General features: G+C 41.2%; 1 protein-coding gene across 5 annotated transcripts in view; it reads right to left on the reverse strand.

Annotated features, from left to right (window-relative positions):
• Positions 1–17,629, reverse strand: part of nsd2 (nuclear receptor binding SET domain protein 2) — an 80,264-nt gene extending 62,635 nt beyond the window's left edge. For 4 of the 5 annotated variants that reach the window (XR_010004544.1, XM_062975977.1, XM_062975976.1 and 1 more), the window contains exon 1: positions 17,476–17,629. The gene's annotated coding sequence lies outside the window, so the exon portion shown is untranslated. The remainder of the gene's footprint in view (positions 1–17,475) is intronic. The other variant, XM_016996236.2, reaches the window with a different exon arrangement.
• Positions 17,630–23,013: the final 5,384 nt, after the last annotated feature.

Consider the following 23,013-nt stretch of genomic DNA (forward strand, 5'->3'; position numbering starts at 1 on the left):
TTAGGGTTCAACCCTTTTTCTAAAATTTCTTGTTAGTTCTGCAGTAATAAGAACTGCTGTATTAATATAGGTACGTGTGCAATGACACCACTGTCTTTGTTCATATCTCCGCTTTGAATGCCATTTATTGCCTCTTGGCAGGGGGTTGGACTGGATGGCCCATGAAGTCTCTATGATTATAAGATTCTATGATTTGGAATTTGTAAATATAATTCAATCCAACTATTTCTTTTTCTTTCTTTTTTGAACTGAATTTTTATTAAAGTTTCAAATTGTACAGTGTTCCCTCACTTATCACTGGGGGTTAGGTTCCAGGACCACCCGCAATAAATGAAAATCCGTGAAGTAGGGACACTATATTTATTTTAATATTTATACATTATTTTAGTAGTTATCCACTATTTTAAGTCTTTTTCAACCAATCGTGTGTTGATAAATCACCTCCTCCACCTGTTGCCGCTTGGGCTCCTTTTCTCTCCCTTTGGCTTCTCCTTCCTCCCTTCCTTAGGCTGTAAATTGTAATTTTTTAGGATTTATAATAGTCTTTTAGTTTATTGAAAAACCGCAAAACAGTGAATCCACAAAAAGTGAACTGCGAAGTACTGAGGGAACACTGTATACAGTGAAATTGTGAGAACAAGATTTCTGATAGGAAAGATGGGTGAAAAGAGATATTTCTTTTTCTAGTCTTCCTTTAGCATGTCCATATCCCAGATCAGCCGCAAAGTTGTTCGTATACTATGGTGCCATGCACTGCCATGGACTTGGAAGTACAGTAGAGTCTCACTTATTCAACATAAATGGGCCAGCAGAACATTGGATAAGCGAATATGTTGGATAATAAGGAGGGATTAAGGAAAAGCCTATTAAACATCAAATTACATTATGATTTTACAAATTAAGCACCAAAACATCATGTTTTATAACAAATTTGACAGAAAAAGCAGTACAATACACAGCAATGTTATGTAGTAATTGCTATATTTACGAATTTAGCACCAAAACATCACAATGTATTGAAAACATTGACTACAAAAGCATTGACTACTAAAAGGCAGACTGCGTTGGATAATATAGAAGACTGGATAAGCGAAAGTTGGATAAGTGAGACTCTACCGTACAAGTAATTCTCAAAAGCAAAATGGCAGTAAGGTGTGCTGTAGCCTCATGCAGGATAGTATTCTTAATGGCTTCTTGTCGATTCTGGTGTGATATGATGGTGTAGGGATTCCACATCTATAGTGCCTAGAATGTTCTCTGGGAGGTTGTGGATGCTGTATTTTCCTGAGGAAACCAGTTGTATACTTCACATAGCTTTGAGTGCTGGTATGAAAACGGAGTCTGTATACCCAGGTATGCCATCCCAATTCAGGACATACTAGGAACTGAACTTTTCTCTCCTCCAGTTTGTGTTCGTTTGTTGTTATTTTGCCCTGCCAAAAAATTGCTTGCTTTGCTATTCACTTACAAAAAGGAAAAAAAGCCTGGCAGGTTCTTCAACCTAGCTGTGCTTTTGGGAACACAGTGATAACCAAACAAAACAGCAAAATAAAAATAGCTAACAAGATCAAATTTCACGCTGTATTTATACAAGTACTTTCTTGAATGTACTACGAAGTTACAAATATTTTTTTTAAAAAAACATGTTCAAAAGTTATGTTATAATGATACATTTTCTTCCACTTAAATTTTAATACTCATACCATACATTATCTGCCAAAAGCAACATAAAAACCAAGAGGCAACCAGAAAGTACGGTTTGCTCAAGGTCTTCTTTTGAAATGTTGTAATTCAGCTCAGCAAAGAATTGTAGGCACTACAGTAAATAAAGAACACTTGTTATGGTTGAGCCTTCTGGCTCCGGTACTGGGAGACGGGGTCGTAAGACTCCTCGAGAGTCAGACTCTTTTGAGGAGCGTGAAAGGAAACGGCTCCGGGACTTATTTGCAGAACCAACAGATGAAGACTCATTTGAGGGTTTTACCGAGGGAATGGAGGAAGAGATGGTTAGCTCAGAGGAGGATGACATGGAGTGGACTCGTGTGAGGGAGGATTTGGGTGTCACCGGCACTGATAGCATGGGAGGCGATTGGCGGGTTGCAGGAGGGGATGGGCTGGAGGGATGGAGCGGGATCCGCAGCTGGGGATGCTGTGGGGCGTAGTCAAAGGTGTTTTAGCTCTGATGAGGATGATGATGATGATGCACCTGGACTTAGGATAGCAGCTGACAATGATGAGGAGTTATGAACTGGGATAAAATGGGGTTTAGGATCAATGGCTAATTGCGTTGGGCAAGGTAATCTGGACGAACGCTTGGGCTCTTGTTTGGGAACTTCCTGAAGATGGGTGTGATTCGTTGCTGGATACGTAAGTTACCAAGGACACTGGGCATAGACGGCGGGAGGAATTGTGTGGGGTTTTTCTGTGCAACTTGTGTTTAATCTTGATAGCTTGGACCTCCATCGTCTTTTTGACGGACCTTAATTACCTACTCTGGATTGACGCTGGACTGACTGACTGACTACGACCTTGGACTATCCCTTCTGTGGCTATCGGTGGAACTCGTGGAACTTTAGACGCCCGCACTTGGCTTTCGACCTCGGACCGGACTGGGACCCTGCTGACCGCCGTGATCCTGATTGATGTGCCTGGACCCGGATTTCGCTCAATGCACAGAGGAGTAACAGCTTGAGTTACTCATCTGTAGCTTTTTGGTAGCAGAGAGGAATCTGCTGCCAGCTTTTGATGTTCATTTTGACCTTTGTTTACCAACTTTTGTTTGTTTAAACTGCCAGGCTGAAGTAAGCACTTTTGAGTTAATCCGGATTAAACTCCTGTTTAATCCGGTTTATTCCTTCGAACCGTTTTAGTTCAAACGGAGCTGTTTTTGTTACTTTTCACACTGAAGACAAGTGTTTGCCTAGTCCTTTGTTTTCTACGGGCATTTTGTGTTCTGTAACTTTAATAAACTGTGTTGTACTCTATTTGGTGGCGTTCTGTCTATGACAACACTATTCTAGAGAGTAAGAGACATGTTTACCCTGTGTCCAATTATATACATCTGCACTAATAGTAATCATAAATATGTAGGTTTCTGGGGCCAATAGTGAAAGAAGCGCAATTACAAGGATTTTTCCTGTCAGAAAATCTCACTGTGTGGTCTTCTCAAACTGAAAGAGACACAAACTACTGGGATTTAGAGCACTGATGTAAATAGGCAATTTGCACTTTTTAAATCATGAAATAATGGGGTGATTCTCAGCTAAACATTTAGCAAATCCCACAGAGAAGCTTTGCATCACACCTTATTACAAACAATCAAACCACTATTACAGTGTGCCATTGATATCTACTGGGATTTGGTTCCAGGACATACACACACTGTGGATACAAAAATCTGTGGATGCTCAAGTCCCATTATATATAGTAGCATAGTAAAATTGTGGCAAAATCAAGGTTTGCTTTGGGGTTATTTTTATGGGAAGGGGATATTTCCAAGTCATGGATAGCTGAATCCATGGAGAGCCAACTATATTTCCAAAGCCTATGCAGGAGTTTCATTATTCAAATTTTTTGTATGGCTGCACATATAGTCTTTTATTGGATTTTATTTGATTTATAATGACCTAGAGTAAAATACAATAAATAACTGACTGGGTGTATTTCTAAGGTTCATTATTTACTGAAACATGAGCAATACCTTGTTCTGGGACACTGCCCTCTAGAGGCATTTATTGAACCCCCAGATTATCCTGGTGCCATGAGCAGCAGCAAAAAATGTGTGCTTCTTCTTCCCTCTAACCATGTTCTCTCTGAGAATTACGTACCTCTCTCCTTACAGCCACCCACTACGAATGGTTGTGCTTTCCCATTAATTCAGAATTAGTGGGAGACACTTGTTTCCATTCTCACAGGGCCCTATGAGGCACAATGATACCCAACCACACTACAAGAACATTTCAGCTGCCAGTGAATTTATTTTGAAGCTGGGTAGCACTCCTGGAGACGGGATGTGCTTTCCAAAGGGTAATAAGAAGGCAAACCCTAGACTCCAAGATGTTACACAGCTAAAGGAACAGAAATAAGAAAAACTGTGTATTTATTCTTGAGGAACCCATTCCTCTTGTTTTTATGTGTGCCTTCAAGCTATGGCTCAACCCTTTCAACCATTTCAGAACAGCTTATAGCTTTTAAGGACACAATAAAACAAAATGTAAAAACAAACTTCTAATTAAACAAAATTAAAAACATATTGAATATAAAAAACAGAAGTTTGCACAAACATCATACAAGCTTAAAATCAAACATGAAAGCAATCCCAGCCAAAACAAACAAATTTAAAGACTTGAGAAAACAGGGTACCGAAATACCAAGGAAAATGCCAGACTATATTCTGAATAAACTTAAAAAATAATTAGTGCAAACTGAGAGACAGATTGACACACATAATCAGGAAAATATCTAGCAGCATCCTAGTCCTGTTTCATAATGTTATCCAACAATAAATGAATCACACAGGTCTAGAATATCCCTTTTATATTTGAGTTAGGGAGGGGTTCCACATATTGCTTACGCTAAAATCAGAAATATTGAAAGCCCATAATGAAAAACCGGTGGCTTTGATTTTCTTAAGATGCTGAAAGGCTTTTGATAATATATCTTGGTCATTTTTGGGGCAGTAATGGAAAAGATGAACTTGAACTCTGGGCCAAATTTTTAAAGAGAGTTGAATAAATTTATGATGAGCAAAGTGCACAAATTTTGGTCAATGGGGAACTGACTAAATCTTATAAAATACAAAAGGGGGACTAGACAAGGTTGTTCACTCTCACAATCATAGTTTTTGTTGGTAGCAAAGGTTTTGAACAACACCACAGGAAAGGCAGAAGACATCAAAGGAATAATAATAAAAGGATAAAGTTGTAAGTTGACAGCCTTTGCAGATTGCTTAGTGATTTTTAGAGGAAGTCTGGATCCTATCCTGAAAGAATATAGAAGAGGATGAGGATTTAAATTGAGTAAGGAGAAAACAACGATGTTGACCAAGAATCTGACAAAAATGGAACAGAACATCTTATCTGAGAAAGTGGGTTTTCAAACTGTACAAAACATTAAATATTTAGGTACATACACTTCTACTAAACACTCAGTTTTTTAAGGATAATGATCTAACATAGAAAGAAATTTTAAAAGATTTACATAGGTGGAAACATTTACAGCAGGCATGGGCAAACTGTGGCCCTGCAGGTGTTTTGGACTTCAACTACCACGATTCTTAACAGCCTACCGGCTGTTAGGAATTGTGGTGAGTTGAAGTCCAAAACACCTGCAGGGCCACAGTTTGCCCATGCCTGGTTTACAGCTATCTCTTATGGGTAAAGATGAATGTACTACCAAAGTTGTTACTATTTCAAGCCTTGCCAATTATACTGAATCGGCCACGCCATTGCTGGAGGAAACTCTTTCCTGTAGTAAGGGCCTGGCTGTGATGCCTCATGGGCCTTGTAGTCCCGCTCCTATTGTCCCTGTGGCAGATGAGGATGAAAACATGGGGTTTTCTCCGGATCAACAACAGCCGGAATCCTTCCAGATGCCTGATGTTGATGTTCTTGCCCAAAAACCAATTAACACAGACCTTGAGCAGCTCTCACCTCCCTTCGCTAGGAGACAGTCCTTTGCTGCAGACAGGGGAGTGAAAGAGCGGGTTCGCAGGAGCTTAAGAATTGCAGCCAAACAAGACACTGATTAGCCATGTTTCCCCTGGAAAAATCCAGGGAGTCTCACATCTGGACAGTTGGGTTTCGTTTCTTGTTCTCTAGGGAAAGAGAACGCTGGACACCTGTTTGGCGGGAAAACGAGACCCAGTTAAAGGTGCCTGGCACGGTTGATTCCGTGCGGAGACAACAGAGCAGCTTCAGGAGTGAAATCGTGTTCAAGCCTTGTGTGGACTTCGCAAAGTCCGCAAATCCAGTTTCCTTGCCTTGCTTATTCAAGTATTCAGAATTGCCTTGCCTTGTTCATAGTCACGGACCTTGTTCCTAGAATCAAGTTTTGTTTCCAGTCTTGTTGTGGATTTTACCTTGGACCTCGAAAGACCCTGGACAATTCCCCACACTATTGCTTGGCAATAGTGTGTGTTTCGGTTTATTGGATTTTATCTTTGGACTCTAATATCATTTATTGGACAAACTATTTCTGGACTATATTTGACCTTATTTGGAAGGTCTGCTTCTGGACTATATTTTCTACTTGCTTTTATCATTCTTATATATTTCCTTAATAAAGATATTAGATAGTTTATTGGCCTCCGTGTATGGTTCTTGGTGCTCTGCTGCCTCGAGTGTGACACTGGCCGAGGGAGATCTGGGGAGACGTCCCTTGGCAAGCCCTCGACTTATCCGAGGAGTTTGGTTATCCAAGATTGGGCCCGCCCCTTTATCTCGGATAACCGAGACTCTACTGTACTACATAACATTACTGTGCCTTTTCTGTCTATTTGTTGTAAAACATGATGTTTTGGTTCTTAATTTGTAAAATCATAATGTAATTTGATATTTAATAGGCTTTTCCTTAATCCCTTCTTATTATCCAACATTTTCACTTATCCAACGTTCTGCTGGCCTGTTTATGCTGGATAGGCAAGACTCTAATGTACTATAAGAGAGTAAGAAAAGAGGATTAGGTCTTCCTAGTCTCAATACTTACTATCACGCATGCTGTCTGGCTTGGCTGAAAACTGGTTGTTCTTGAGAAATGAACATTTACCACAACTAGAAGGAGAAATTTGGGATTCATGCCTATCTCTGGTATGATAAAATCAGATTAGATTATAATTTTAATAACCACTACATAAGGAGATCATTATTAATTGTATGGAATAAGTATAAAAAGATACTACAGCAGAAGGTCATTGTTGTGCCCTCCACATGAGGCTCTATTTAGAAGAGAAACTGCCTTGAAAGAGAAATGGTTGTCTTATAAAGACCTGTTGGTGTTGAATAATGATCCAAATAAAGACAAGAGAGGAACTATTGTCCTAAAACTTCCCAATACAATGGCTTCCCTAAAGATAAATTAGTAGAACGATTTAAAATGGATAAAAACTTCTTTGCATTTGTTATTGATAAACCTGAAATTGAAACTGTTTTGGACTCTGGGAATGATCACTTAATTGATAAGTTGTAGAAATTGTTCTTAAAATATGAATGGAGGAGGAACAGGTGAAATATTGTATGGTTAAGTGGGCACAAAACTTTGACAAAACAAATACAAATGGAACAATTGGAGAACAATTCTAACAAAGAGTATATTTTCACTGTGTAATGACTTGAAAGTTTTTAAAATAAAATGATGGTACCCGACACCAGAAAGATGTATAAAAATAGTTCTAGTGACAGTTGGAAACTCGGGGGAAAGGGTGGGCAATTTTTACCGTATGTGATGGTCATGTAAAAAGGCCCAGAAATACTGGGCACAAATACATACGGTTTTAGAAGAAATTGTTAAAGTCAAATTTGAAATGAAACCTGAACTCTATCTGCTTGGGATATTAGATGAACAACTCGATAGAAAATGTGGGAGATTATTGCTATACATGATAATTACCTACTCTCAAAGATGGAAAGACTCAAGACGGAAAAGCAAAACTTCATATAATAATACAGTTACTATGCTGATTAAGGCGAAATCTCTAACTTTGAGAAAGACTGGGACCCATTTACTGTGTTCCTCCAACAAACATGGGGCCAAATCTCCATCATTGTTTCCTTTTTTTGCACTAAAAATGTGTTGTTATGTGGGCCAGGCTGTGGGGAAGCTGCCTAGTAACCAGCTGCAATAAATCACTACTGACCAAGAGGTCATGAGTTCGAAGCCTAGGTCAGGTTAAGCTCCCAATCATTAAATAGCCCGGCTTGCTGTTTACCTAGGCAGCCTGAAAGACAGTTGCATCTGTCAACTAGGAAATTTAGGTGCGCTTTATGCGGAGGCTAATTTAACTAATTTACAACACCATAAAACTGCCAGCAGCACGTGGAAAGGAATGAGGAAGTACAGCACTCTGTGTCACTTGTGGATAATGAAGCAACAGCTCCCCCTGTGGCCGGAATCGAGCATACCCTCATGAAGCTGGAAATGTTAAAATTGCCTGTGTGTGTGTGTCTATACCGCATGTTGTTTGTCTGATGGCTTTGAATGTTTGCCATATCTATGTTCTTCATCCAGGAGGATCCAAAGGAAACAGCAGAGGAGGGGCGGGAGCAGCAGCACCAGCAGCAGCCATGAGCACCTCCTTGCAGCTCTGGGCCCTCTTCTGCATGCTTGTTTTTATTCTCCCCTTTATTCCCCCCCCCTATTTTTTTTGTTTTTTCTTCCTCTCCTGTCCATTCCCTTCCCTCTCCTGTTTACCCTACCCTCCTACTTCTTTTTCCCTCGCTGTACCCTCACCATCTTTTATTCTCTTTTTGTGATACTTGAACACCTATCTATCAATGTTTTTAATTTGTGGAAAATTAATAAAGACTATTTATATATATAGAAATGTAATGTGCATTTTCCCCATGGAATAAACAACAAAACCACTGAACTAAATCACACCAAATTTGGCCACAAAAGGCATAGTCATCCAATCTGTGTCTTTCAATCAAAAAGCCCTAGAAAAATAGTCCAAATTACAGAGGATGAGGAAAAGCCTTTTCCCCCCTGGCTGCCAGTTAGAAAGGTAGGCCCTGCTGCCTTTAGGCCCTGCCCCTTTTGTATCCTAGCAACTCCCTCAGCCAAAATGGTACCCAAGAGACAGGTAGAGTGCACTTAGGCCTCATCCACACTGCCTATAAAATACAGATTATCGGAACTGAACTGGATTATATGGCAGTATAGACTCAGGGCCCTTTCACACAGCTATATAACCCAGAATGCCAAGGCACATAATCCATAGTATCTGCCATATCTGCCACACTGCCATATAATCCAGTTCAGTGTGAATTTTCTACAGCTGTGTAGAAGGGGCCTCATATAAGCCAGTTCTAAGCAAATAATATAAGATTATAAATATAATATATAATAATTACTATGGTATAATAATACAGAACAATATAATCTCTAAAATCAGGACAGTAAATAAAGAGCAACACTCTGAATACATGGAAATTCCAGAAAGGGAACAATCAGGGCCAGCTAACACCTCCCAACAAAGAATTACCCCAGGAAGGAAGCAGCCAGGCTTTGAAGCTGCAAGGCCATTAAATGCTAATCAAGACGACTAATTGCAGCATTCATACTCACCGCACTGAGACTATTCATTGCTATTCAATCTGGCCAACCAAGATTTCCTCTAGGTAAAAGACCCCCAGGCTTTGAAGCCACGAGGCTACTCTGCCCCATTCTATCTGGCCTATGTAGAAAGCAGCCAGGCTTTTAAGCTACAAGACTATTCAATGCAATTCAAGCTGGCCAAACAAAGGAAGTAGCCAGGCTTCAAAGAAGCTCTTTGATTGAGGGTGCTACTCCAGCTCGCCAAACAGATTCCCTTAGGTATAATACAGCCAGGCATTGAAGCTGCAAGATTATTCAGTGCAATTTAACCAGATCAGCAAAGGAATAACCTTGGCAGAAGGCAACCAGGCTTGAAGCAGCAATACCACTCTGTACTATTGAAGCTGACCAACGAAAGATTCCCTTAGGTAGCAAGCAGCCAGGCTTTGAAGTAGTGAGGCTATTCATTGCAATTCTAGCAGCCCAAAAAACCATTGCCATAGAACGCAAGTATCCAGCCCTCCAAGCAGCAAGCCTATTCCTTTGTATTCCAGCTCACCAAACAAGGATTCCCATAAGAAAACGGCCAGGCTTTGAGGCTGCAAGGCTATTCGCTGTTATTCCAACAAAGCATTTCCATAAGCCACAGCAATGCGTGGCCGGGCACATGTATACTGTATTTACTGAAATCTAATGCTCACCTTTTTGGCTAAATGACCTCTTCAAATGTAGGGTGTGCATTAGATTCATGCCATTCAATAATCTTAGTGCGCCAAAACAAAAGGGGAAGCTGCTCCAGGAGCATCTGGAGCACCTCTTTGAGGAACATCATCTCTAAATAAATGGCCAGGGCTCAATGCTTTGGGATCCTGGGATTTCTAGTTTGGTGAGGCATCAGCATTCCTTGGCAGAGAAGGCTCAAGGCCTTGCAAAACTACAGCTCCCATGACTCCATAGCATTAAATCAAGGCAATGGATTCATTCTGCAGCAGAGATGCAGCCCAAGGTTTTCTTTTCCATAGCTGGAAGCTTTGGTGTTCCAGCACTTTTGCTTTTAAGGAAGGATTTCTAATCAGGTAACAACTGTGATGGCCAAGTATAAAGCACATTTTACTGCTGCGCAGTACATTCGACAGCAAATCCCTTTTTAGTTTCAGGGTTTTGAAGATTGAGGTGCACATTAAAATTGATGACTCATTAAACTCAAGTAAATATTGAGATTATATATGTGTATGTATGTATGTATGTATGTGTGTGTGTATATATATATATGCCTGCAGTTACACTTATAAAATGTACCTGTTCTGACTTACAAACAAATTCAACTTAAGAACAAAGCTACAGAACCTATCTTGTTTGTAACTTGAGGGCTGCCTGCATATGTTATAATATATTTTGATAAATGCTATTAAAGACTTTTTAGATAGTTCATTAAATTAAAATCCCAATAAAAATGAGTAACTAAAAATGACAAATTTGTATAACATTGGCAAGGCACAACATTAGCAAGATCTTCCAGACCTCTTCAACCTGCAGACTACCGTGTTTCCCCGAAAATAAGACAGTGTCTTATATTAATTTTTGCTCCCAAAGATGCTCTAGGTCTTATTTTCAGGGAATGTCTTATTTTTCCATGAAGAAGAATTCACATTTATTGTTGATCAAAAAAATGATCAACAATAATAAACAAAAAAATTATTATATACTGTACAATAGTTGTCATCATAAACCAGCATAACCAGACAAATTGTGAATCCTATCAAGAATTTCTTGTTACTACCAATATTTCCATGTGCAACACTTTATGGTATGTACATTTACCAATCCTACATGCTCTGGTGTTCTGTTTGGTGGGCATGCTTCCAAACAAAAACTTTGCCAGGTCTTACTTTCAGGGGAGGCTTTATATTTAGCAATTCAGTAAAACCTCTACTAGGTCTTATTTTCTGGGGATGTCTTATTTTAGGGGAAACAGGGTATTGGGAAAACCAGGAATTTCCACAGGCTTTTGGAAGTGTGACCCTTTTGGAGATTATTTGGTATTCACACTATTTGAAATAAAATGTTTCCTCATTTATCGTGGGGATTACGTTCCAGGACCACCCACAATAAGTGTAAATTCGTGAAATAGGGACACTATATTCTACGTGTGGAGAACAAACCGTAGACCACTTACTACAATGCAGTCTGTACTTTATTTTAGCAGTTACAATATACAGTATACCGGCGCAGAGGAATGGAAGCTAAATAACCCTTTTTTTTTATTTCCAACCCTTCCCTACCCTCCCCCATCTCCCTTTATTTCTCCCTTCCCCCCTTCCAAAACCCTTTGTACACCACAAAAACCCACGAAACTGCAAAAATACCACAATAAATTGTTACATTAATATTAATTGAAAACCTGCGAAACAGCGAGGGAGCGAAAAGTGAACCACGAAGTAACGAGGGAATACTGTAATCATAACCTTTTGAAAAGGCATGATCTTATAGAGATTGTAACCTTTTGTAAAGTATGATCTTCATGAGGTGGTTAAAACTTGCTTTAGTCAATCTTCTCCTTAGTGGTAAATATCCACTAGTATTCATGCAATTCAAATTAGGTTTCTTAGTTGTTAGACTGATATCCCTGGTTATCTCTTTGAACTGTTAGGAACAAAGATATGCCAATGCATAAAATATATAGCAGATCTCCCAAAGCGTTATTTTAGTTGCCCAAAAATATATCTACTCTACCATAAAATATATAGCTTTTAAATCATGCTCTCAAGAGACCAAAGAAAATAAGTAGTCTTCGCTGAAAGTTAACATAGTTGATTTACAGTAGAGTTCCAGTCATCCGACATAAAGGGGCGGGCCGAATGACGGATAACCGGAACTGTTATACATTTTTATATAGATAGGGAGCTTTCGATAACATAAAGAAGGGTGCGGTGTTTGTTTTGCTGTCTGTGCCTCATCAGATTTTACCTCACTTTCTGTCCCTGTGATAACTGGATTTTGGAAAAATTGCCTTGTTGTGGAAATAAGGATTGTTGAGAAGGGTTCCGTGGAGACACCTTTTCCCCATGATAACTCTTTCAGAAGTGAATTTCTCTTCCTGAGGTAGATTTCTCTCACTTTTTCTGGTCTCCCCCATGTTCTTAACTATGGGTCGTTATGTTTGTAACTTGGAGACTGCCGGTATAATAAAACTAAGGCCACTTTCTACACCAATGGTTCTTAACTTTTGGGTCCCCAGATATTTTGGCCTTCAACTCCCAGAAATCCTAACAGCTGGTAAACTGGCTGGGATTTCTGGGAGCTGTAGGCCAAAACACCTGGAGACCCACAGGTTGAGCACCACTGATCTAGTGGAAGACATTTCCCCTTTCTTATTTGCTTTGGAGAAGACATTTTGCTATTCATTTTGTCTTCTTCCTCTTCAAAATTTCAATTGCAGCTCCACATCAGGGACCCACAGGTTGAGAACCACTGTTCTACACTGACCATTTACTGCAGTTTCACACCTGAAGAAAATTGTTTTGCTGAGTAGATGATTACATAGGAAATGGTGGAACAAGTTTGAGGCCCAGGTCCCTTCTACACTGCTATAAAATCCAGATTATCAAAGCAAATAATCCACATTATCTGCTTTGAACTGGATTATCTGCATCCACACTGTTTTATATTCCAGTTCAAAACAGATAATCTGGATTTTATATGGCAGTGTAGAAGGGGCCCCAGATGGTGATTACATAAACTCCATAGCAGAGATGCACATCCTGGGCTTTCTTTCACATGGTTTCTGGGAATTTGTTGTCTAGCCGACAGTTTGAAGATAGCTTTAAACAGAGTGAAATGGTCAGTGACAATAGGGCCAAAATAAAAATCAGTTCACAGTTTTCACATGTAAGGAATTAATGATAGCCATATTCTCAACAGGAGAGATGCTATGAGGCTTATGTAATCACCATCTGGGGCCCCTTCTACACTGCCATATAAAATCTATAATGAAGACAAGACAAAAAGATTTTGGTTATTGCTCACTTCTACAGCAGAGGATGGATCGAAGTAAAAACTGCAATACTCTAATCCAGAATGATGGGTAAGTGACAAGGGACAACCTATGAGTAATGCATATCTTGTAATATGAAATGAGTAGAAAATGGGAAAACAAGCAGGACCCAGCCAAGAATGTCTGGCACAAGGAATAAGAGGATCAACAATAAATTAGCCAGTTAATTAACCAAGGAATGCTACCTGGGTACAGCTAAGGCAGTCCAATGCAAGACATAAACCCAGTTATCTATTTACTATCTTAACTAATACTAGCAGAAAGAAATGCAAAACAAAAATAAAAAGTTAAATTCTCTCATGCAACACCCTTGGGAGAAAAAAATACTTTCAAATAAGGCAGGGAAGAACTGAGGAACTGGAAAAGACCTAGGCCCCTTCTACATTGCCATTAAAACATTATTAAAGCAGATAATCCACATTATCTGCTTTGAACTGGATTTATATGAGTCTACACTGCCATATAATACATTTCAATGCAGATAATCTGGATTTTATATGGCAGTGTAGCAGGCGCCCTATCTTGTTACAGGATACCGACAAAACAAGTGACAAGCATAGAGCTATTTGAGACATAGTAATATATATGACCATCTGAAACTTCTTCAATTATATACAGTAACATTGATCAAAGATTGAGTATCCATTGTCCAAAATGCTTGGAACCATATAATGCAAGTCAGTGTAGATTCCTATAGCGCAGTTTAAATGAACTGAACTGCATTATATGACTATACTGATCATATAACACAGTTTCACACTGTGTACGGGCCGGCAGAAGCTTGGATAAGCGAATATTTTGGATAATAAGGAGGGATTAAGGAAAAGCCTATTAAACATCAAATTACGTTATAATTTTACAAATTAAGTACCAAAATAATCATGTTTTACACAAATCAACAGAAAAGGCAGTTCAATATACGGTAATGTTATGTAGTAATTACTGTATTTATGAATTTAGCGCCCAAACATCACAATGTATTGAAAACATGGACTGCAAAACATTGGCCACTAACAAATTGACTACAAATAAAGACAGAATTGCATAAAATGAAATTACAGCAACAACATTGTCAGAAATTAAATGCGTAAAAAGTTCAGTCCTTGTTGCCTAGAGAAAGAGCTGTGGATCCAGGCGGGAGGCAGACTGTGTTGGATAATCCAGAACATTGGATAAACGAATGTTGGATAAGTGAGACTCTACTGTATATGTATATGATGAGCACCTTGGATATGAGACCCTAGCGTAAAGATGAAATTCATTTATGTTTGGACTCAGTGTGGACTCAGGTAACCTAGGACAAAGCAATTATCATGGGATTTTCTGCCTTGATATTCTGGGTTATATGACTATGTGGAAGAGCCTGCAGGGGTGGAGTCTCCTCTGGAGGTCTTTAAGAAGAGGGTGGGTGGCCATATGTCAAGAGTGTTTTAATAGTGTGATCCTGCACAGCAAGGAGTTGGACTGGATGGCCCTTGTGGTCTCTTCAAACTCTATAACTATCAATATGCGCACATATGGCACTCTTTCCCAGGTGAAAAAAAGTTTCCTTTTTTGTGTATCAGAAAAAGACCTTCATTAGGAGGGGCCCAGAAACTCACCCATGACATTACCTTTTACATGATTTGAGCTTCTGGGTAAGGTAGAAGACTTTTTCACTTGGAAAGGGTGTCATATGTGCTCATATTGATTAGCGTGATTATACAGTTGGAAGAGCCTACAAGGGCCATCCAGTCCAACTCTGTCAGCCAGGATCACAAAATACTGTTAAAGCCTCCCTAACACCATTCAGAAAAAATTAGTAGCTTATGAATACCAGGCACTGTAGGTTATATTTCAGAGGAAGGAACTAGCCAAACCACCTCTGAATACTCTTTGCCTAAGAAAGCACTATGAAATTAATGGTGTTACCTCTTAAGTCAACAGACATCCTGAAAGCACAAACACAAATCATATCATATTATATTTTTAAAATTATCCAGTTTGATTATCAACTTCTAGAATGACTTAAGAGTACAGAACATGCAATTACTAAAGCACTTTATGAAAATTTACTGGGGGGGGGGGGGTGAATTATACTTGGTGGGATTTACTTCTGAGTAAACATACATAAGATTGCGCTATCCAAGAAGACATGGCAGGCTGACAGCACTTTGAAATATAACACAGATGGCAGACATAATAATATTTATGACAAAGCAGCTAAGCCATATTGTACTGCATAAATCTTGTCACAAATTCAGAAATTATAACAAGCAAAAGATATCTATTTAATCCTATAAAAGTCAGTAGCCTGCCCTCATCCCTAAACAAAGTACTAGCCAGCAGAGGCCTGGCAAGAGTCTTCAGCCCATGCATGTCTATGTAGAAACCCTCCTGTGAAAGTCTTTGTTTCTACACTGAGCACAGAGGACAGGCAAGGAATACCCCATCTCTCCTCTAAAGCAGTTCTTAAAGGCCCCTTCCACACAGCTATATAAAATCCCACATTATCTGCTTTGAACTGGATTATATACCAGTGTGGACTCAGATAACCCAGTTCAGAGCCGATATTATGAATTATCTGCCTTGATATCCTGGGTTATACGGCTATGTGGAAGGGCCCATAGTCTGATGTAACTCTTATGTAATTACTTCAGACTGTTAGCTGAGACTTTCACTTGAAGTTTTTAATTAGCACAGCATCTATTGATATCCACCCAGGGCCTTTCCACATAGCCATATAACCCTGAATATCAAGGCAGAAAATCCACAATATCGGCTTTGAACTGGGATATCTGAGGGCCCTTCCACACTGCCATATAATCCAGTTCAAGGCAGATAATGTGGGATTGTATACAGTTGTGTGGAAGGGGCTCCAGGGCCCTTCCACTCAGCCACATAACCCAGAATATCAAGGCAGAAAATCCTACAATATCTGCTCTGAGCTGGGTTATTTGAGTCCACACTGCTATATATTCCAGTTCAAAGCAGATACTGTAGGGCTTTATTAGGGATTATCTGCCTTGACATTCTGGGTTATATGGCTGTGTGGACGGGACCTCATTCCGCAGGGGGGCAGTGTATTTGTGTGTGTGTGTGTGGTTTTTTTTAGAAATACAGTAGAGTCTCACTTATCCAAGCCTCGCTTATCCAAGCCTCTGGATAATCCAAGCCATTTTTGTAGTCAATGTTTCCAATATATCGTGATATTTTGGTGTTAAATTTGTAAATACATCAATTACTACATAGCATTACTGGGTATTGAACTACTTTTTCTGCCAAATTTGTTGTATAACATGATGTTTTGGTGCTTAATTTGTAAAATCATAACCTAATTTGATGTTTTATAGTATTTTCCTTAATCCCTCCTTATTATCCAACATATTCGCTTATCCAAGCTTCTGCCGGCCCGTTTAGCTTGGATGAGACTCTACTGTACAAAACACAGGATGCTCGTCTCCTTCACGGCCTGGGTTATTTCCTCCCTTCTGCGCAGCCTTTCTCCATCACAGCCCCATCCCAAACCCTTGCACGCCACTCCTTCCATGCAAATTGCCATGTGCATCAGCAGGAGGAGGAATTCCTGCATGTGGGGAAGGATTAAAACACAACTATCCAAGACACCAACGGGATGTGCGGAGATCTAGGGGATCGGACTTCAAAGAGGTGGCCATCAGGAAAGGCTACGCGAAATGGCCTAGAGATAAATTTTGGGGCGAGGGTCTGCTTTGCCCGCCTCCCTCTTCCTCCTCTGAGCCTGGCCCAGAGCAGAAGAGGCTCAACTCAAGGGAAGTCCTTCCTTCCTACAGAAATGTGCTGGGAATCGCATCTCTGCTGCAGCACCAGCTCCTTGGTAGAGAATGAATCAAACATGGCTTCCCCGCCATCCTCTCCCAGAGCGGCATCCTCCATCCCTCCCTCATTCCCGTTCAAACAGCAACAGCTTCCTCCTCCTCCTCACCCCCCCCCCCCCGGAGCGGTTCCTCCAAGGCCTCTCAGAAGGAGCCCCGCCCGACAAGAATCGCTGAGGAGAAAAGGGAGCAACAAGGAAAGGGGCCTCCAAATGGAAGCGAGAGGGAGAAAGGGCGGGGAGGAGAGAATGGAGGCTCCCGCATCCTTTGCCCCGCTCCCTTCCCTCCCACAGAGGCCCAGAGGCGGGAAAGCGGGAAGAAGGCCTTTGCACTGACCTGCGGCGCCCCGAGGGCCCTCGCATCCCCCGGCCCCGATGGCAAACCCTCCGCCGCTGCCGACCCTCCGCTCGCCGCCTTTTGGTCTCCGCCTCCTCCTTCGGCCAAAACCAGCGCGAAAAATCCTGCCCTCTGATTGGCTGCCGCCGCCTTGGCGCCCAACCCCTGAGAGCGGCTCATTCAAACTAGCCGCCCAGCGAGCCAGGCCGGAGGGAAAGGGAGGGAGCGCGAGGGAGCGGGCACGCGGACCCTTGCGCGCGGGCGGACGGAAAGCAGCCAATTAGGGACGGTGTGTGCCACCCAATACCCCCCCCCCCTCCACACTCACAGAGCTCCAAAATGGCCTGGGCTGGGAACACCTCCCTGGCCCCTTCCACACAGCTGAATAAAATCCCACATTTCCTGCTTTGAACTGGAATATATGGCAGTGTGAACTCAGATAACCCAGTTTAAAGCAGATAGTGGGATATTCTGCCTTGATATTTTGGGTTATATGGCAGTGTGGAAGGGCACATACCATCACATTTAACTTACTGTAAAACAAAATACAGTAGAGTCTCACTTATCCCACGCATTTTTGTAGTCAATGTTTTCAATATATCATGATATTTTGGTACTAAATTCATAAATACAGTCATTACTACATAGCATTACTGCATATTGAACTACTTTTTCTGCCAAATTTGTTGTCTAACATGATATTTTGGTGCTTAATTTGTAAAATCATAACCTAATTTGATGTTTAATAGGCTTTTCCTTAATGCCTCCTTATTATCCAACATATTCGCTTATCCAACATTCTGCCGGCCCGTTTATGTTGGATAAGTGAGACTCTACTGTAATTGATGTTGCCATCCCAGGTGACGCATCATCCGAAAATACATCACACGTCCTAGACACTTGGGAAGTGTTCGACTTGTGATTTTGTGATAGGAAGTCCAGCATATCTATCTTGTTTGCTGTGTCATACAATGTTGTTGTGTCACTAATAATAATAAATAAACTACTGTGTCCCTTCCACACAGCTGTATACAATCCCATATTGTCTGCTTTGAACTGGATTATATGGCAGTGTGGACTCAGGCCCCTTCCACACAGCTGAATAAATTCCAATATTATCTGCGTCAAAAGCCTGCCTTATGTGGGAGACCCTGTGAGTGATGTGAGCAGCACTGCGGCCCAGGAACACACAATCTCAGCCAGGGACAGCTAGCACTAAAGTGTGACCAGAACAACACTCCTTAGAGGGACTTAAAGCACTTAAGGTGGGGGTCCAGTTCAATGTGGATTTTATACAACTGTGTGGAAGGGGCCTTATAAAGGGGACTTATAACGCGCCCCCCCCCCTTTTTTCTTCTTCACTCAGGCAGTGATTCCAGGCTTGTCCAGCCATGCAAAGTTTCGAGCAAAGGGTAATTGTCCTGCATATTTGTGACATCTATGGGTCCTTCCACACAGCCATATAACCCAAAATATCAAGGCAGGTCATCCACATTATCTGCTTTGAACTGGGATATCAGGACTCAGATAACCCAGTTCAAAGCAGATCTTGTGGATTATCTGCCTTGCTATTCTGGGTTATATGGCTGTGTGGAAGGGCCCTCTGATGGGCAGCCATTACCCCTGCAATTCAACTACCTCATTGTAGCATTTAGAGGCCACAAATATGTGGTCTTTCCTGCTCACAGCAACAAGTCCCAGTACTACATTTTTAAAAATAAGATGTCTCAGTGATATTCTTTCCAAGGGTAATACATGGGACAGAGAAGTGTTTCTCAGTCTGAAGTGAAACGCAGGCCATCCGCCACCCTTTTTTGAGCACAGTGCTACAATTGTTACTTCATTTCCTGGACAATTACCAGTGACTTTGCTACCAAAGATTCAGGGAATGACACCGGTCCAGGGACCCACACCTTAAGTGCTTTAAGTCCTGCCAAGGAGTGTTGTTCTGGTCACACCTTAGTGCTAGCTGTCCCTGGCTGTGAGATTGTGTGCTCCTGAGCCGCAGTGCTGCTCTCATCACTCACAGGTTCTTCCACATAAGGCAGGCTTTTGACGAGAATGTGGACTAAGTAGGCCAAATAGCTATCGGGAAGCAGCCACAGACAATGAAGACATTTAAATAGTTTAGAATTTTCCATATCTTTGCTCAGTCATTAATGAAAATGTAGACTTCAGTCAATCAATCAGAAAAAGGCCAGAGCTTGGAATGATAGTTAGTCCGGGGTCTTCTGCCGTGGGATGATCTCTGGCCTCTCGGTGGCTCATTGTGAAGAATTTGCGCAGCACTTTGTGGATAACGTCACTTGGATCCATTCCGAGCTGGATTCCAGTTTAAATACAGTAACATTGAATGTGACTCAGGCACTGATTTGTCCTGTTTTAATTGATTCTTTTCAATTTGTTCAATCTGAAGATATGGACAGGATCTTTAGAGGAGTGAGAGCCACCACTTGTATCCTAGACCCTTGCTCTTCATGACTGATAAAACCTGCCAAAGGGGGACTGGCCGAGTGAGTCAAAATGGTGGTTAACGTCAAGGTGTAATTCCAACTAGCCTGAAAGAGGCTATAGTAAGGCCCATTTTTAAAAAGCCATCACTTGACCACTCAGACATGAACAACTTCAGGACAGTGTAAAATCTTCCCTTTCTGGGCAAGGTTCTGGAATGTGTGGTGGCCTCACAACTCTAGGGATTCCTGGATGGCACAGATTATCTTGATCCATCACAGTCTGGTTTCAGGCCTGGCTATGGGACTGAAACAACATTGGTTGCCTTGGTAGATGATCTACGTAGGGAGCTAGATAGAGGGAGTGTGTCCTTCTGGTTCACTTAGACCTCTCAGCAGCATTCGATACCATCGACCATGGTATCCTTCTGGACCGCCTCGTGGAAATGGGACTTGGAGGCACTGTCTTGCAGTGGTTCCAGTCCTTCCTAGTGAGCTGGGTCCAGAAGGTGGTGCTGGGGGACTCCTGCTTGACCCCATGGCCTTTGTCCTGTGAGGTCCCGCAGGGTTCAGTTCTGTCCCCCATGTTATTTAACATCCACATGAAACCGCTGGGAGAGATCATCTGGAGTTTTGGAGTTCAGTGCCATCTGTATGCAGACGATGCCCAACTCTACTACTCTTTTCCACCTGATGCCAAGGATGCCGTCTTGATCTTGAACCAGTGCCTGTCAGCTGTGATGGGACTGGATGAGGTTGAACAGGTTGAAATTAAATCCAGACAAGACAGAAGTACTTGTAGTCAGCCTTAGGGCTGATCAGGGTATTGGGTTGCAACCTGTGCTGGATGGGGTCACACACCCCCTGAAGGCACAGGTTCGGAGTCTGAGGGTCCTCCTGGACTCAGTGCTGACCTTGGGGCCCAGGTGTTGGTGGTGGCCAGGAGGGCCTTCACAGTTAAAACCCGTGCGCCAGCTGCACCCATACCTTGAAAAGCTCGATATGGCCATGATAGCACACGCCTAATTCACATCCAGGCTAGATTACTGTAATGTACTCTACATGGGGCTGCCCCAGGAGAGCGTTCGGAAACTTCAGCTGGTTCAAAGATCAGCTGCTAGACTGCTCACAGAAGCGGGATATAGGGAAAGAACTACTCCGCTCCTGAAGCAGCTACACTGGCTTCCAGTTTGTTTCCAGGCGCAATTGAAGGTGCTGGCTTTAGCCTACAAAGCCCTATACGGTTTGGGCCCAGCCTACTTGAGGGACCGTATCATCTTCTACCAACCCACTCGAGCCCTGAGATTCGCAGGTGAGGCCCTTCACCTGGTCCCACCACCATCGCAGGCGCGTTTGGTGGAAATGAGAGAGAGGGCCTTTTCGGTGGTGGCCCCGCGGCTCTGGAACTCCATCCCTAATGAGATATGATCAGCCCCCTCCTACTGGCCTTTCGTTCACAAATTAAAACCTTTCTGTGGAGCCAGGCCTTTCCAGGCGAATGAAAATAGGCACAGCCTGTTTGATAATTTTTTTGATAATACCTGACAAAACTTCAGTGGCCGGAGGTTATGGATATCTTTAATTAACATCCCATCGGCATTTAACATCCATTCTCAAGACATGAGATATACAGGGTGTTTGAAAAAGAACTTCCTATTCACCATTTAAATTAAATGGTGAAAAATAACCCTCTATTCACCATTTAGATGGTGAATAGGGAGTTATTTTTCAAACACGCTGTATACATCTCTTATCAGAAGTTAAATAAAATGCAACTAGAAACAGCTTTTGTTGACATTTTTTTAAAGTGCTTTAAGAAACACCAAGATTAATAAATGTTGTGTGGTGGGCCGATTGTAACACCTAAAACTATTCACACCCATCAAATGATTAAAGTTTTGCTTTTTCTTGAAGCCTTAACAAAGGAATTTTCTTAGGACAAAAAAAATCAGATTTGCGCTATAATCCCTTTTGGGGATGAACTTAATGACAGCAGCAGCAGCAACACCACCACCGAAGAAAGGAAGAAAGTGTATTTTACTGCCACCTTGTGTCAGATATATTAATAAATTTAAGGCAAAATGGCTATGGAAGGTACATTGGCCAAATACAGTAGAGTCTCACTTATCCAACATAAACTGGCCGGCAGAATGTTGGATAAGCGAATATGTTGGATAATAAGGAGGGATTAAGGAAAAGCCTCTTAAACATCAAATTAGGTTATGATTTTACAAATTAAGCACCCAAACATCATGTTATACAACAAATTTGACTGAAAAAGTAGTTCATTAAACATTAATGCTATGTAGTAATTACTGTATTTGTGAATTTAGCACCAAAATATCACAATGCATTGAAATCATTGACTACAAAAATGCGTTGGATAATCCAGAATGTTGGATAAATGAGTGTTGGATAAGTGAGACTCTACTGTATGTAGAACCAGTTGGATTCAATCAAATGTAAACAGAATGGAGAATTATAAGAAAATAAACAGCAGAATAGAAAGGAATGCATAATTCTGTGGCAAAGCTAACTGGGGACCCAATTCAGACAAGCCAGAATTTGGTGAAATTGGAATCCAAAACCCAGCAGCAGACAGCAAGATTTGAGAAAATTTCCCTGGAAGCTGTACATAAAGGCTTTAGCAAACAGATTGATAAGATCTACCAACAGGCCTGTCTCGAGGCTAAACAACAAAATCCACATAGAAAAGCAGTAGCTAACTTTATAAGATAGCAGATTCATGATTGTGCAGTGCTGAGTGACTACTGTCATGGGAACATTTATATACAATACAACGATAGAGAAGTGAAGAAGAGGAAGAGGATCTTCTGTACGTTTCTGAATGTACAATGAAATGGAAAATAGATGTCTGGAATATATTATAAAGGCTAACAAAAATTTGTGAAACAATTAAGATTAAGAAATTGGTTAGGCTGATTAAGCAAAGTGTTTTTCTAACTTTGAAGAGAGATTCGTGATTTATTGATTAATATAGAATAGGGGGATTGACTTTGGGACTTATGAACTAGTAATATGCAGAAGTACAGTATTTCTTAAAGGGAGTAGACTAGTCAGAACTAAA

The sequence above is a fragment of the Anolis carolinensis genome, chromosome 3, assembly GCF_035594765.1.
Source record: "Anolis carolinensis isolate JA03-04 chromosome 3, rAnoCar3.1.pri, whole genome shotgun sequence".
Classification (NCBI taxonomy): domain Eukaryota; kingdom Metazoa; phylum Chordata; class Lepidosauria; order Squamata; family Dactyloidae; genus Anolis; species Anolis carolinensis.